This window comes from Leucopleurus acutus, assembly GCF_964270905.1.
Source record: "Leucopleurus acutus genome assembly, chromosome: 4".
Taxonomy (NCBI): Eukaryota; Metazoa; Chordata; class Mammalia; order Artiodactyla; family Delphinidae; genus Leucopleurus; species Leucopleurus acutus.
This window is the reverse complement of record NC_139146.1, coordinates 150692857-150708144: the sequence shown is the minus strand read 5'-3', so window position 1 is coordinate 150708144 and position 15288 is coordinate 150692857.

Here is a 15288-nt window from a genome sequence, read left to right as displayed (position 1 = left end):
GATCAAGAACAATGTCAGCAGGTCAATAACGGCCACACAGAATCCTGTGGCAGTTCCTGAGATAGAGACAGTTTTAAAGGAAAAAGGAAAACGAACTCCAAATAAATGAAAGGAGTACTTAGAAGCATGGAGGTAGAAAAGAGATAACAGAATACATAGGAGCAGATAAAGAAAATTTATTGGAATGAAAAGAAGGAGATAAAGTGTACTGGAGCAGGATTGTGACGAAAGCAATAAACCAAGCGGAAAAAACTAGAATATATTATTATTATTATTATTATTTTGCGGTACACGAGCCTCTCGCTGTTGCGGCCTCTCCCGTTGCGGAGCACAGGCTCCGGACGCGCAGGCTCAGCGGCCATGGCTCACGGGCCCAGCCGCTCCGCGGCATGTGGGATCCTCCCGGACCGGGGCACGAACCCGTGTCCCCTGCATCGGCAGGCGGACCCTCAACCACTGCGCCACCAGGGAAGCCCCTAGGATAGATTTTAACACAGCTTTCTCAATGATGGATACTGATTCTTTGAGGTAACTACTCCATTTCTAAATTTTGAAATTTAAAAATGTACTTCTAAGGCTTCCCTGGTGGCACAGTGGTTAAGAATCCGCCTGCCAATGCAGGGGACACGGGTTCAAGCCCTGGTCCGGGAAGATCCCACATGCCGCGGAGCGGCTGGGCCCCTGTGCCACAGCTGCTGAGCCTGCGCTCTGGAGCCCGCGAGCCACTACTACTGAAGCCTGCACGCCTAGAGCCCGTGCTCCACAACAAGAGAAGCCACCGCAATGAGAAGTCCGTGCCCTGCAAAAAAGAGTAGCCCCCGCTCGCCACACCTAGGGAAAGCCTGAGCAGCAACAAAGACCCAACGCAGCCAAAAATAAATAAAATAAATAAATAATAAATTTAAAAAATATATATACTTCTATAAAATTCATGGTTTCATAGCTAAAAATTAATTAACCGAGTTTATCACTTAATAACTAAGAAAAAAGAATAGAATTAAACCTAAAGAAAATAATGAATAAAAGAATAAAGTTAAAAACTGGAATCAAACAGGTAACAAAGGATCAATAAAACAAAAGTTGCTTCTTGGAAATGACAAATATAATTTAAAATCATAACTGGTGAGAATATAAAGAAAAAAATTAAATGAACAAATAACATCAAGAGAGAAAAGGGAGATATAACCACAGATGTAGCAGAGGTTTTTTAAATTAGACCATATTATGAAAAACTTTGGAATTAAATTTTAATATTTATACAAAATAGAAAAATTCCTAGAAAAATTTAACTTATCAAAACTGACTCAAGAAGAAGTAGACAACAAGATTTGTCATATATTCATTAAATAAATTAAATCTCATCTTTAAAATCCTCTACCAGTGAATAAATCATTTTAGATGATCTTTTAAGCCTTCTATGAAATGAAGTTCTATGAAACATTCAAGGAATATATAAATCCAATCTTAACCAATCTCTTCCAGAGAATAGAAAGTGTGAAGTATCCCTGCATGAGTTAGGATAACAACAGGCTGTTATATCAGAGACTCAAAACCAGTTCAGTGGCCTAAAGAAGATACAATTTTGTTTTTCTATTACATAACAATCCATGGTTGGCATTTTAGACATAGAGGGATGTCATTCAGGACCCGTTTCTTCAACTTTGCTTTTAGGATTTTTGGTTTTCGGTGTTTTGTTTTTGTTTTTTTGGCTGATTGCGTATACATCCACATTCTGGCTCATAAGAAGTAGACAGAGAGTGCATGGAAAATGGAAACCTCAATATTTAAAATCTCTGGTTTTATTTTATTTTATTTTTGCGGTACGCGGGCCTCTCACTGTTGTGGCGTCTCCCGTTGCGGCGCACAGGCTCCGGACGCGCAGGCTCAGCGGCCATGGCTCACGGGCCCAGCCGCTCCGCGGCATGTGGGATCCTCCCGGACCGGGGTACGAACCCACGTCCCCTGCATCGGCAGGCAGACTCTCAACCACTGCGCCACCAGGGAAGCCCTAGAGTTTACTTTTAAATCCTTAGCCCTCAATTTCAGCCACTTCCTTGCCAAATGCTCTTTCTCCATTGTTCTTCTGTCCTTTTCTTGTGTAAAGCCTCATCTCTGAATCCAGCCCTCGCCCTTCCTGCACCTGTCACCAGGCTGTTCCGCACAGCTGGGAAAGAATCGCAAGGCAACATAGAAAGTGCCGCTGGAAGTCTGGGGTTCTTACCTTCTTGCCTCCGAATCTAAAGACACAGCATCTGCAGCCACCTTTTCCTCTTCGTTTCGTTACAATGGAAGAAATTCGTTGTTTTACTAGGGTCAGTCTCTTCCCGCGTGCTCAGATCCTATCCTTGCCTAGCTCCTTAGGGACGTCAGGACTTTGCAGATTTCCTTTCTGCCCTCTGTCTCTGACCTCCCTCTTTCTCCTGGCTCCATCTCACCAGCATTCAGCATTCAGGCATGCTCCTGTCTTCCTGCCTATTTTACAAAAATCTCCCTTGTCTATGCTATACTCGCTCAATTCATTCATTCCATAGATATTTATTAAGCAACTCTGATGCACTGGACACCAGTGACCCAAACAGATGAAAACCCTATCCTCATGGAGCTTATATCCCAGTAAAGGCAAGCAGACAGATACATGAATAAGCAAAGCATCCTGTAGACTTCAGAGAAGAGCGTTATGGAGAAAAATAAAGTTGGAGCAGGAGAAGGAGAAGGGGAATGGTAGGAGGGAGCAGGAGATTAAACGGGGTGCTCAAAGGGGGTCCCCAGAAATGGAGCAAAGTCCTGAAAGAGATGAGGAGTTTTCCTATAGAGACGGGGATGAGCATTCCAGGGGGAGGAAGCCCTCTTCCTCTGAGTCTCCTTTACGTGCTTCCTTCCGTGCTCATGATTTATCTGTTACCTAAATGATCGGAGTCTCAAATGTACACCTCCAGCCCTGACTTCTTTGCTGACCTCAGACCACACTCCTACTGCCTTCTCACCTTGGATGTCTTCTCCCTGTATTAGTCTCTCTTGCTGTCATAGCAAATTTCCACAAACTGGGTGGCTTAAAACAACAGAAATGTATTCTCTCTTAGTTCTGGAAGCAGGAAATCCAAAATCAAGGTTCAGCAGGGCTGCACTACTGTTCTTTGCTTCTTAGTTTCTGGTGACTCTGGGGGTTCCCTGGCTTCTGGTAGCCTACTCACGTGGCCCCAGCCCAGTCCCCGCCTCCTCAGCCGGCCCCACCCCAGTCCCCGCCTCCTCGCCTGGCCCCACCCCCGTCCTCGCCTCCTCACCCAGCCCCACCCCAATCCCCACCTCCTCACCCGGCCCTACCCCAGTCCCCACCTCCTCGCCCGGCCCCACCCCAGTTTTGTTAAGATTATTTGGTTAAGTCGATAGTGGGTAGTAATGCATATTTGTGCAAATAACTGGAACTTAAGACCTGTATTTTTTAGTGATCCATTACACCACTGTTAAAACAGATCATTTTGTATTCTTCTCAAAATTTGCTGATTAGTGTGGTTTGTGAATTTGCCCTAGTTAATTATTTATCACATATTACCAAATGGAGTGTAATAAAACTATTGCCATTTTATAGAGAATTGGTTTATAAAAGTTAAATGCATGAACCCAGATCATCATAAATATAAATTAATGAGTGATTCATATATGCTGGTATCAACAGGCTTTATTTGGTTCTCTTCTGAGTCTTTTTTTCAACCCATTTTTCTTTCCCCTGGAAAGTGACAGTCAGTGATTTTGGGGGTTCATAGAGAATTTTGCCCATAATAAGTGGAAGACAGCCAAAAAAGTTTGTGAACCAAAACAACTACTCTATTACTACAAACCTCAAAAATTATCACATGCTGACTTGTATTATAGCTATCTTCCCATACATGCTGTAACTGGTCAACAAGCTGATAGGCCCCATGGCGTGGGGACCATGCACGGATTATGCTGATTAGTGCCCCTGTGTCGTGGAGATTCTCAGTAAGAAGCAAGGAGGATGGTTGCAGCTACTCCCCCCAGATGGGCATATCCTTTACTCATACTCTGGGAGATACGAAAACAATTTTCTTTGTGACTAGGTTTCGGGTAGGAAATTGCTGGGATTGGAACAATGCTATAGACTTTTAGACACACTCCATGTTTGAGCTATTTTTCTGATAATGACAGTGGTATTGGAAAATTAACTATGAATTCATAAGTAGTCTTCTAATACAGGAAGTTTTAAAAAATTCTTATTGGAGCATAGTTGATTTACACTGTTGTGTTAGTTTCAGGTGTACAGCAAAGTGAATCAGTTATACATATACATATGTCCACTCTTCTTCAGATTATTTTCCCATATAGGCCATTACAGAGTACTGAGTAGAGTTCCCTGTGCTATACAGTAGGTCCTTATTAGTTTACTATTTCATATATGCACACTAATACAGGAATTTAATAAGACTTTTTAAATGACTAAGGCTGGGAGTTAAGGTCACAGAGAAGATGAGGGCCTGACAGGTTCTAACCCCCACTTTTTTACTAACCTAATACAGATGCTAATATTCATTGGCAGGAGTTCCTCCATTGGTAGGAATTGACTTAAGTCACTCAAGAGCTTGATTTTAATGATGACTGACACCTCAGTGTCTCTCTAGCAAGAAATTTTCCTGCTCTGACATTCAAAAATCTATGTCTATGTCACAAGCTCCAAGAAAATGTGCCAGATGGTAGAGACCAGTAGGGAATTGAAGGCTGTTAAGGGCAGCTCTGCCCATTATAAAGTGAGATTTTTAAATCGCAGGGTGTGGGGAAAGATCAAAAGATCTTGACTTGATCCAAAAGATCAAGTCTATTTATTACATAAGAATATGAAATAACTATTTGACTTTCTTTTATACAAAACATAGTTATGTTTGATAAGAACACATACTGAGTACACGTAGGACCAAAGCTAAGTAATTGCCTCGTTGTAAAAGAAGACAATGAAGAATAAAGAAAGAACAGAAAACATTATCTTTTATGTTGATATTTCTTTTCATTACAGTGTGTAAGCTCGTATCCTCCCAAAGTTTAAGGTATATGTACATGTATCTATATGAGATGGGGGAAGAGTAACAGGAAAGATGAAGCACTGTGTGGAAGAAGTCATTCTTTTTGTACAATATGAATTGTGTTTCCAGATGCTTTTTTTTTTTTTTTTTTTTTTTGCGGTACGTGGGCCTCTCACTGTTGTGGCCTCTCCCGTTGCGGAGCACAGGCTCCGGACGCGCAGGCTCAGCGGCCATGGCTCGCGGGCGCAGCCGCTCCGCGGCATGTGGGATCTTCCCGGACCGGGGCACAAACCTGTGTCCCCTGCATCGGCAGGCAGACTCCCAACCACTGCGCCACCAGGGAAGCCCCCAGATGCATTTTTCACCTGTTGCAAATACCTGGAATTTTTGTTTATTCTACGCCCATGAGAGTTATTATAACTGCCATTGAAAATTTTCAGTTTAATTCAACAAATATCTGTTAGACCCTATATAAAGCTCTACAGGGGACACAGAGAGGGGTAAGGGAGGTTAATGTGTCAAAGAGTTCGTGAGGGGGTGAGAAATGTTTAAGAGCAATCATATCACAAGGGAGAAGGAGGGGTCACTGGAGCCTGACTGCAGGGGTGCTGAGTCCTGGCTGGCGTTTCGCCTGTGCTTTAAGTGCGGGCAGGTTATGTGTCCTGGTGGTGGTTCCCTGCTTCCATCTGGAAAACCGGGGAAACAGGAGAGTGTGTATCACAGGTTTTGTGTGAGGATTAAATGAGTGAACACATGCAAGTTCTTAATACTGGCACATTAGAAACAATCCATGTTAGCTGTCACTATGATTAGTGATACTCAATTTAAATGCTATGAGATATCAAGGGAAAGAGATACTGAATTTCATTTGGAGGATAAATAAATGCTTGGGGAGGGCTTCCCTGGTGGCGCAGTGGTTGAGAGTCCGCCTGCCGATGCAGGGGACACGGTCCTGGAAGATCCCACATGCCGCGGAGCGACTGGGCCCGTGAGCCATGGCCACTGAGCCTGCGCGTCCGGAGCCTGTGCTCCGCAATGGGAGAGGCCGCAACAGTGAGAGGCCCGTGTACTGCAAAAAAAAAAAAAAAAAAAAAAAAAAATGCTTGGGGAAAGAAAACGTAGCATTTGGAGTGGGTCTTAGACAAATGGACATGATTTTGAGAATGGGGTGAGGGCAAGGTGTAAAGAAGAGCTTCAAGTGTGAACAGCAAAGCATCATTGAGCCATAGGAGGCAGGTCCTGGACAGGAGAAAGGGCCTGAGTCCGAGGGGCTCGCAAGTGCTGATGGGAGAATCCGCGTATCAGGTCTGGAGGGTGGGCGACTGTCAAGGCATTCCAACCACAGATATCGACGAGAGGCGAGAAAACCCAGGGCATCTTCCAGACAGAAAGAGAAGGCAATGGATAGTGGATGTGTCTTGGGAGAAGTGGAAACTTGGATTTGAATAGCCTGAGAGTCAGATGTCAGTAAGATATCCACATAGGCAGTTGGAAATGTTTCAAGCTGACCCATTTAGAAGTCTAAACACCATAATGTGATCAGGAACAACTTGTAGGCATGTCGTTTTTGCTTGTGAAATGTTTTGGAAACTGAAATGTTAGTCTATTAAATAACTTTCCTATAATCACATAATTCATCACTTAAAAGAGTGAAACCATAATTCATGATTTCTGATTTATTTTTTTAATCTAGCTTTAGAGATTCCCTTCATAAAAGTAAAGTAAAAAGTGTTCACCAGTACTGCCAAAAAACGTGATTTCCAGCCAGAGTGTCACCCTAGATACCTGAGTCTCTCTCTCTTTCTACTAAGTGATGTTACGTGGTCCTTTTACTTTGGGAGAGGCACCATCTGAAAGGAAGATGAATGTACCTGACCTGCTTGAGTCTTAATCCAGACTTGTGACTCCAAAATTACCATCAGGCAACAATAAATATAGCCCCCTTGGCTTTTTCAGAAGAAATGGGTGTGAAGAAAATAAATTGCCACATTGAATCATACATCAAATCATTAGACCAAGGCACTGTGTGGCTTTGTGTAAGACACCGAAACAGAAAGTAACATTGTTTCCTTGTTTGGAAAATGGAGATAATAATAGTGTCTCCTTCATAGGGTGGTTGTGAGGATTAAATGAGATAATCCATGTAAAGACTGAGTACAGTGCCTGGAAATAAATCTGCCCAGTTATTTCGACCTGCTACTTTGGTTTAATGCCAGCTGACTCGGATCTATGTGGCATGGAAAATTGTCACCAGAGAGGACCACAAGCTAACTGATTACACACTAAAAGGAAACAAAAATGAATACAACTGCTGCAGAAATGTAGGGAAATGTATTTCTTAGTTCAGACGTTGGTGTGTTTCTACATTGCACGTGTGGTATTATAAGCGATCAAATCAAGTGTTCCTGTTTTCTTTTCAGAAAAATGAAAGTATTTTATAAATGCAAATAATGTCTTTCTGATCTAAAAGTTTGGTGAGGTTAGATGATTCTATGTTGAGAGCGTGTTTATGTACTATTGTGACTAAGATTTATATAGGTTATTTTCCACCTGAAAAATAAATTTGAAATATAAATTGTCCTCCAAGTCAGTTGCAGATTTTTTTTTTTTTTTTTTTTTTTTTTTTGCGGTACGCGGGCCTCTCACTGTTGTGGCCTCTCCCGTTGCGGAGCACAGGCTCCGGACGCGCAGGCTCAGCGGCCATGGCTCACGGGCCCAGCCGCTCCGCGGCATGTGGGGTCTTCCCGGACCGGGGCACGAACCCGTGTCCCCTGCATCGGCAGGTGGACTCTCAACCACAGCGCCACCAGGGAAGCCCCAGTTGCAGGTTTTGAAGCCATTTTGTATGGCCAGATTCCTCCCTCTCCCAAATTGTAAGCAACCAGCAACATCATTTTGCAATGCAGTGACCTACTTCATTCAAATCACCCTACATCACTTTGATTTTTGAATAAATATAACGGTAGAATTCTATTTTGCATCAATTTTATAGCAGTGTCTTAGAAATAACCCTGAGTTTTGCATCATTTAAATTTGAGTCTTAGTATTGGTATAAATATACCTTCAACTAAGATTTCTCTCTCATACAATAGCACTACTAGTGTTTTTGATCTACCTAAAGTGAAGAAGAGAAATGACAGAGAATTAAGCAGCTGAAAATACCCCTAATTTAACGATAATGCAAATAATGGTGCTATTTAATCACACTAGGATTCTATCTTACTTCTGTCTTACTTTGGATACAGGAATCAATATTATCAATGAGTTTCCCATTCTATATTCTCTCACACACATTATTTTCATTGTAAAGCAATGCTCAGCACAATTTCCCTTTCTTTTTACAGGTAAGAAGTAGAGGACGATATCTAAGCAACTTATTCTACTTGATAGTATTTTTTTTCTCATCCTCCTATTATTATGAACTTTTATAATTAAACTTTTAGTTTCAAGATCATTTAGATTCACATAAATTGTAAGAAGTAATGGAGAGATCCCATGTAACCTTTACCTCATTTTCCCCAACAGCAGCATCGTGAAAAATCACCACACGGTAATTGCAATCAGGATGTTGACGTCTATGCAATCAAGATACCACGTTCCACCTCCACAAGGACCCTTCTTCCCTCCCTCCGCCATCCTCTCCTTAACTCCTAGTAGTTTGTTCTCCATTTCTATAGTTTTGCCATTTCAAAATGTTACATAAATGGAATCACATAGTATGTGACTTTGGTAATTGCTTTTTTTCACTCAGTATAGTTCCTGGAGATTCACCCAAGTTGTGTGTATCAGTAGTCTGTTCCTTTTTATTGCTGAGTAGTATTTCGTGGTGTGGATATATGACATTTGTTTAACTCTCCACCTGCTGGAAGATATCCTGATTGTTTCTAGTTATTGATTTTAAATTCTAAGTTCACATTTGTAAAGCTTCTACTGTATAATACTGATGCTCTACTGCTTCCACAGCCTCCCAGGGCTTTAGATCATTGTGTTCCAGAAAGGCAGTGTCTTCTATACTTGTCAAACATGTGGTTTTTCTCATTTAATAGCGTCTCTCTTGACTTACATCCCATTGGACTATCCTTTTGTATCCCTGTGGGTGTTATTTTAATGTATCCAAATCAGAAGTAGGGATGTTCATGTTGCCCGTTGCAGCTTGGCCTAGACTTGGAGAGCAGCGGGGAATCATGACCACAGACACCAGCCAAAGGAAGGCTCAGCTGGTCCCACAGACAGGCCTCTGTCTCCTGCCTCGTCCTCCTCCTAAGTTCACTTTTTATGCTTTAGTCCTAGATGCAAAGATAGCATCACTCAATTATAACTCCAAGGCCTCCCATTTTGCCAAGGAAGACACAGATATTGGTTGTGATCCACCAATGGAAAAAGCAGAAAGAAAACTATCCATGCTTATCCCAGAGACAAAGACAGTAAAAGAAATGAGCAGTGGTTTCTTGTGCTGGACCAAAGATTTCCCAAATGTTTCCATTCAATAAACATTCACGGAGTGGCCAAACGCCCTGCTGAATATCATGGGTGTGGGGTACACAACACCAAGATGACATAGTTCTCTAACTTGACCAAAGGGAACTCAAGTGGAAAGAGCAGATGCGAATAATGATCTTACTGGCCAGTGATTGAATGTCAACAAATGCATTGTCTGATGGCCTGCGAACACCCCTACGCATTTAAAAGAGAGCTCCTGGGCTTCCCTGGTGGCGCAGTGGTTGAGAGTCTGCCTGCCGATGCAGGGGACACGGGTTCTTGCCCTGGTCCGGGAAGATCCCACATGCCGCGGAGTGGCTGGGCCCGTGAGCCATGGCCGCTGAGCCTGCGCGTCCGGAGCCTGTGCTCCGCAACGGGAGAGGCCACAACAGTGAGAGGCCCACGTACCACACACACACACACAAAAAAGAGAGAGCTCTTGAGCCAATGTCACCTCGGGAGGAGGGGACATATATAAAATTATCACTATTCATAACTGCTCTCTGACAAGTTATATGCTCATCAGGGAGAATATTCCTTAGTTAGGAGATATATAAGTATCTAATATGTGATATTTGCAAGGTATTACAAAAATGCTCTCTTTAACCTTTCTTAAACAAAGTTCAAAACCATTGAATACGAATTCTATGTAAGTCCTGATAGTGACTTATTTCATTTAGAAAATATTGAAATGGTCACATGATCTTTCTTAGTTTCAGTCTTTTCAAATTACATGGATTCATTATTCTTCACTTGGTTTAAATACAAATGGACGACTCTGAAGATTGCAGTACCTGATTCATCCTGAGTCACGTAGTTTGGCTGATGTGTATGTATTTAATGATTGCAATAGCCAATCAGGAGGCTGCAATACTCTTAACCTAACACTGAGCTGAGTCTCTGTGCTGGTTCTCTTGAATGTTGTGGCGAAACACACCCTGGGAAAGAACAAAGAAAAACCACTAACTGGAAATCTTTTCCCACCAGATTTTTTATGTATTTTATTTTATTTTATTTTATTTATGTCTTGAATATATTATGCCTATGAAAACTGCTTCTTGGAGATTTTTAAGATCCTCTTCCCCCATGGCTTTTAAATGATCCATCAGTTGGGGAAGAAAGTGGGGAAAGAATAATAGTCTTCTAACTCCATTTGTCTGAAGAAGAAATCCATCCTCTGCATGATTGCGTAGTGATGGAACATTAGCAAGCCCACTCTTTAATGGGCCATAACAAAATAAAATACTCAGCGGGCTCGTGAGCATAAGATCCAGCAGAAAATCACAGCTACCTTCTCTGAGCACCATTAAAGCAAATGAGAAAATAGCCTGTTTTTGGAGGAATTAATTCATGTGATAGACAGCCAACCAGAATTCTTTTGGCAGGGTTATCCTTTCTTTAAACGTCTAGTTATTGCTTTGGGCACAGAAAACATATTTGCATGCAGCAGTCATTTAGCAACAGAGTCAAAAAACAAAGAGTAAAGCTCAGAGATACTGTCTACTCTGACATATCCAGGTTGCAACTAAACAAAACACAATTCAGGTACAAATATAGAATTTTCAAACCACATTAGAGAGGACCATTATGTTTCTTACAAAATTGTAGCAGCTTTGCAGAACCTTTGTTACTTCACTTTGATGGGCAAGCTAATTTTTTTTCTTTTCTGTTATAGATCATGGCATTCTTACCAGATATCAGACTTCCGACTGCATTATTTTATCTGACTGTGTCCAAAGCACGTTGTTTTTATTGTCTCATTTGCCTATAATAATAATCAACCTGCAGTGCTTACTGGGTAATTTCCATGGTCAGCACGGTGCTAAGGGAAATAGGAAAACAGAGGAAGCTCAGGTAGGATACAATTAAACACCAAGCATGTAGTAGAGAAAGTTTTCTAGAAAGCAGGGGTGCATGAAAGCTTCACAGGGCAGGTGGGGACTTGAGCGCGACCTTGAAGTTCAGGTAGAACAAACACCGTGAGAAAGATGGAAGGCTTTCTAGCACCAGGGAAGACACAGAGGTGAGAATGTACATGTCTGTGTGCTCACGAAGTTATGCCCATAGCCAATACAGTGCCTGCCACTCAGTAAGCATCAGAGGACTGTTAAATGGTTATAAATATGTAGATAATATTGATATAGGGATGGTCCTGGATCTCACAGTCTTCTGAAGCCATTCAGAATTCTTCTTTTTTTTTAAACTTTTCAGCACTGCTTTTTTTTTTCTCATTAAAAATTTTGGAACGGTTCAAACATACAGCAAACTCTACGGAGTAAACTAAACACTCATGTATCCTTCACCCAGAAGAAATACGTGTTAACATCTTTCCTTTACACGTCTCACGCAGAATTCTTTAACATGAGGCAGTAAGCAAGGAGGTACACCACTATCAACGTCCACTGTTCTGCAGCTTAAATAGGTCAATTCACCCCCAAGAGTGGCAGTGATCTTGCTGCAACGTGACACAGCAAGAATCTTAATACTCATTGCAAGAATTTTCCACTGGATAGGCCAGACAGAGCTGGGGAAGGGGCAGGTCTGGAAGTGGCGTTGGGGGACCTTCAGCCCATCTGCTTTTTCCAGCCCTTGTCTTGACTCTAAGCATCCTTAGCAGGTGTCCCGTGATGTAGCATCGCTGTATCAAAATCAGTGTATCTAAGAGAGCTCTGTCTTGAGCTTGGGCTGACTGGAGCTATGCTTTCCAAACCAACCTCTCCATTTAAGAATAAGATTAGTTAAAGAACTATGAGCAAAGTTTGGTGAGAAAGCTATCATTTTCATCTTCCTGGATACTGGGTGATGCTCAAATTCCAGGCCCAGCCAGCTGGAGTGAGAGCACTGTTCACTGGGCATCTCAGAGCATTGGACCTTTTTCTGCATTTCTGTTGTTCTTTCACACCTTTAAATGGTACCCACCGAGGATCGAAATGTGCTTTTTAGCATTTATTGGATATATTGGCTAAAGGCTTATGTTTCTGCTCCTTGATTTTAGAACAGATGGTTAATGAATGTGCTTGTGTGTGCACGTGTGTGTTCAAACAGCTTTCTCTAAAATGTGAGCCAGAAATTAAATAGCTTCATTTAATTTATCTGTAGCTCTCAGTTATGTCATTACATGTTCACCCATAGCTCTCCAAGAGGGCCATGATCTCTCAGATAGTTTTTAATTTCTCTACTATATTTAAATCTTATTTAAATACATGGCAAATATTATGTATATGGAAATATAGCAATTCCACTCGGCTTCTGCAAAAGGCATCCACCAGAGGAATGATGTCACATACGGTCTTCCATCTTCCCCATTTCTTCTCCATTTTCCTCTCACTCTTCATGATCAGAACTGCTTCTCTATAGGTTTATTAGGAGAAAAAAAAAAAAAGGACACAGTATGTCCTTTATACCTTCTTTCCCACCTGTACTTATCAGCATGAACCAAATTTATTGTTTTTATAATTCTAGTACCAAGGGACAGGATAATTTCAGCATAATGGACTATGTTTCATTGCCCCGTCCCCCAGGACCTGATCTAGGCTGCAAAGTTTCTAACAAACTGTTATCTGGACTGACAGGAATGTAGGATTAAAAAGCCCTTTAAAACCTCACTGGGAGAACCAAAGGCATCCCTGGTGACAAATATAGGAGAAGAGAAATACGTTTTTATTTCACATTTACATGCTTCAAGGTAGTATTATAGAATGATATATTCTTCCCAAATGTCAATATGACATTGAGGCGTGGCATACATTCTAGCATGTATTCTGTCACACTTCAGACACTTTTAGGATTATCACAGAGATGGGGGGATATACATAGATAAAGAGACAGCGAGAGAAGAGCAGATAGGTAGTCCCTCACGGAAGATATGATAAGTCCACCTGAATAGAAGCGCTCACCTGAAAACCGGCCAGGAGGCATGTTTGTGGGAGAGACTTCTCGTCATCCTGTCCTTGATGCACCCACGCCACTTGTACCTTGAAATCTCATCACCCACACAGTAAACATTTTCTAATATGTTTTCTTCTCTACGTTCCTGCCTAGGAAGGCGCAACCTGTGAGGGCTCTGTTCTTTTGGTGTTGATTTTCCGTAATTCAATTTTTGTCTTGGCAAGTATTATCTGCAGGTTTTTTTTTTTTTTTTAAACCAACTGAATACTCAGTGGTGGGAAGCCATCCAGAAACAGAACACAGCAGGCACCAACCAACACGAGAGCCGAGTACGCCTAAAATGAGTGAATTCAACCACTGGAGGGCGCTATTGCAGTATTTTACAATTGCCATTAAGAGTGGGAAATAGGCGACGCCAGCTCAGCTGCCATGGCAAATGAAAAAAGTTACCTCCACAGTTTACCAAGTTTCTGTTGTATCTCCAGATCTGTTATATCAATTATACCAAATGCACGTGAAAGCTAGTATTGCCTATATAGAGCGTATTCCAAGTTAGCTATCCCAAACTGGTAAGGTATAAATGTGGGTGGAACCAGCAGGACACTCCCTGTCTATCATACATTTTCATAGCTTTAAACCGTCTCACTGTGTAGAAGATGATGTATATATTTAAATGCAGGATTATTTAGAAGTGACTTTCTTTTTTACTTTTAAATATTCCTACTCTTTCTAAACAAGACATGGGTTGGTAACTTAACATAAGAATAGTGACAGACGCTGTGTCTTATTCACACTGATACCCCCAGCCTGGCTCCATGCCTGGCAATCAGTACAGTTTACTGAACAAAAACATAAATGAATGAATTCATGAATAGATGAGCGAATGAAAGCTAATGAAGGAAATCACTGGGAAGTTAGTACAAAAAATTAGAGAAGATGTACTCTAATGAAAAGCTCTCCCTCTGCAACAATTTTAACACATTAAAGTCATGGGGAATCCTTGCTACAAAAATAGTTTTATTTATATAATTCTGTAAATGTTTCTCTCAAAAAACGACGGCAGAAACATCACAAGATGGGGAAGTTGGTACAATCACTGCGACAATCTATAGTTAATTAAGATACTTATCTAAGATTAAAAACTATAATCATTAGGGCAAGGAGAGATGTTCACATTCAGGGAGCTGGCGAGGATGGGCTAAACAGAAAAGCATCAGTTTACGCCACGTAACAGACAAGCCCCAAATCTTAGTTCCTTAACACAACAAAGGGGAGAAATTATAAAGAGTTTTCTGCTTTACGTCTTCCCGTGCTGGAGTCTGACTGATGGAGCAGCTACCATCTCGAATGTGACCAGTCACCATGACAAAGAGAAAGACAGCTCACTGCAATGGCAATTCAGTGCTCTGGGGCAGAAATGCACCATCTTACTGTGCATCTAGAAGAGAAAGGAAGCTCAAACACTTCATGAAGGACGACTGACCACCACATTTAGAAAGTAAATCCTGACTGATTTCCATTAAAACAATAAAATCCTGTATACATCTTAAAAGACTAATGAACTAAGATGTATTTAAACCCTAGAAACTTCCTTTTCTTGGTTTGTAAGTAGGTAAAAGGCACCTGAAGGCTCAGCACGGACTCTCTCGCGCCTTCTGTGATGCATGCAGTGCGGGAGGGCCGAGCGCAGGCAGGGTCCCAGTGCCCACAAAGAACGTGCAACTGCGAATACGGGGACTTAGGGTGCACAGGTTTTTGCAAACTACAAGGGCACAAGCACTCCTCTAAGGGACAAGAGTTTAAATGTTAATACAGATGTTCAAGGCTTTCTAGAAGGGAGAGTGCTATGTGTGTGTGTGTGTGTGTGTGTGTGTGTGGTGTACATTAACAA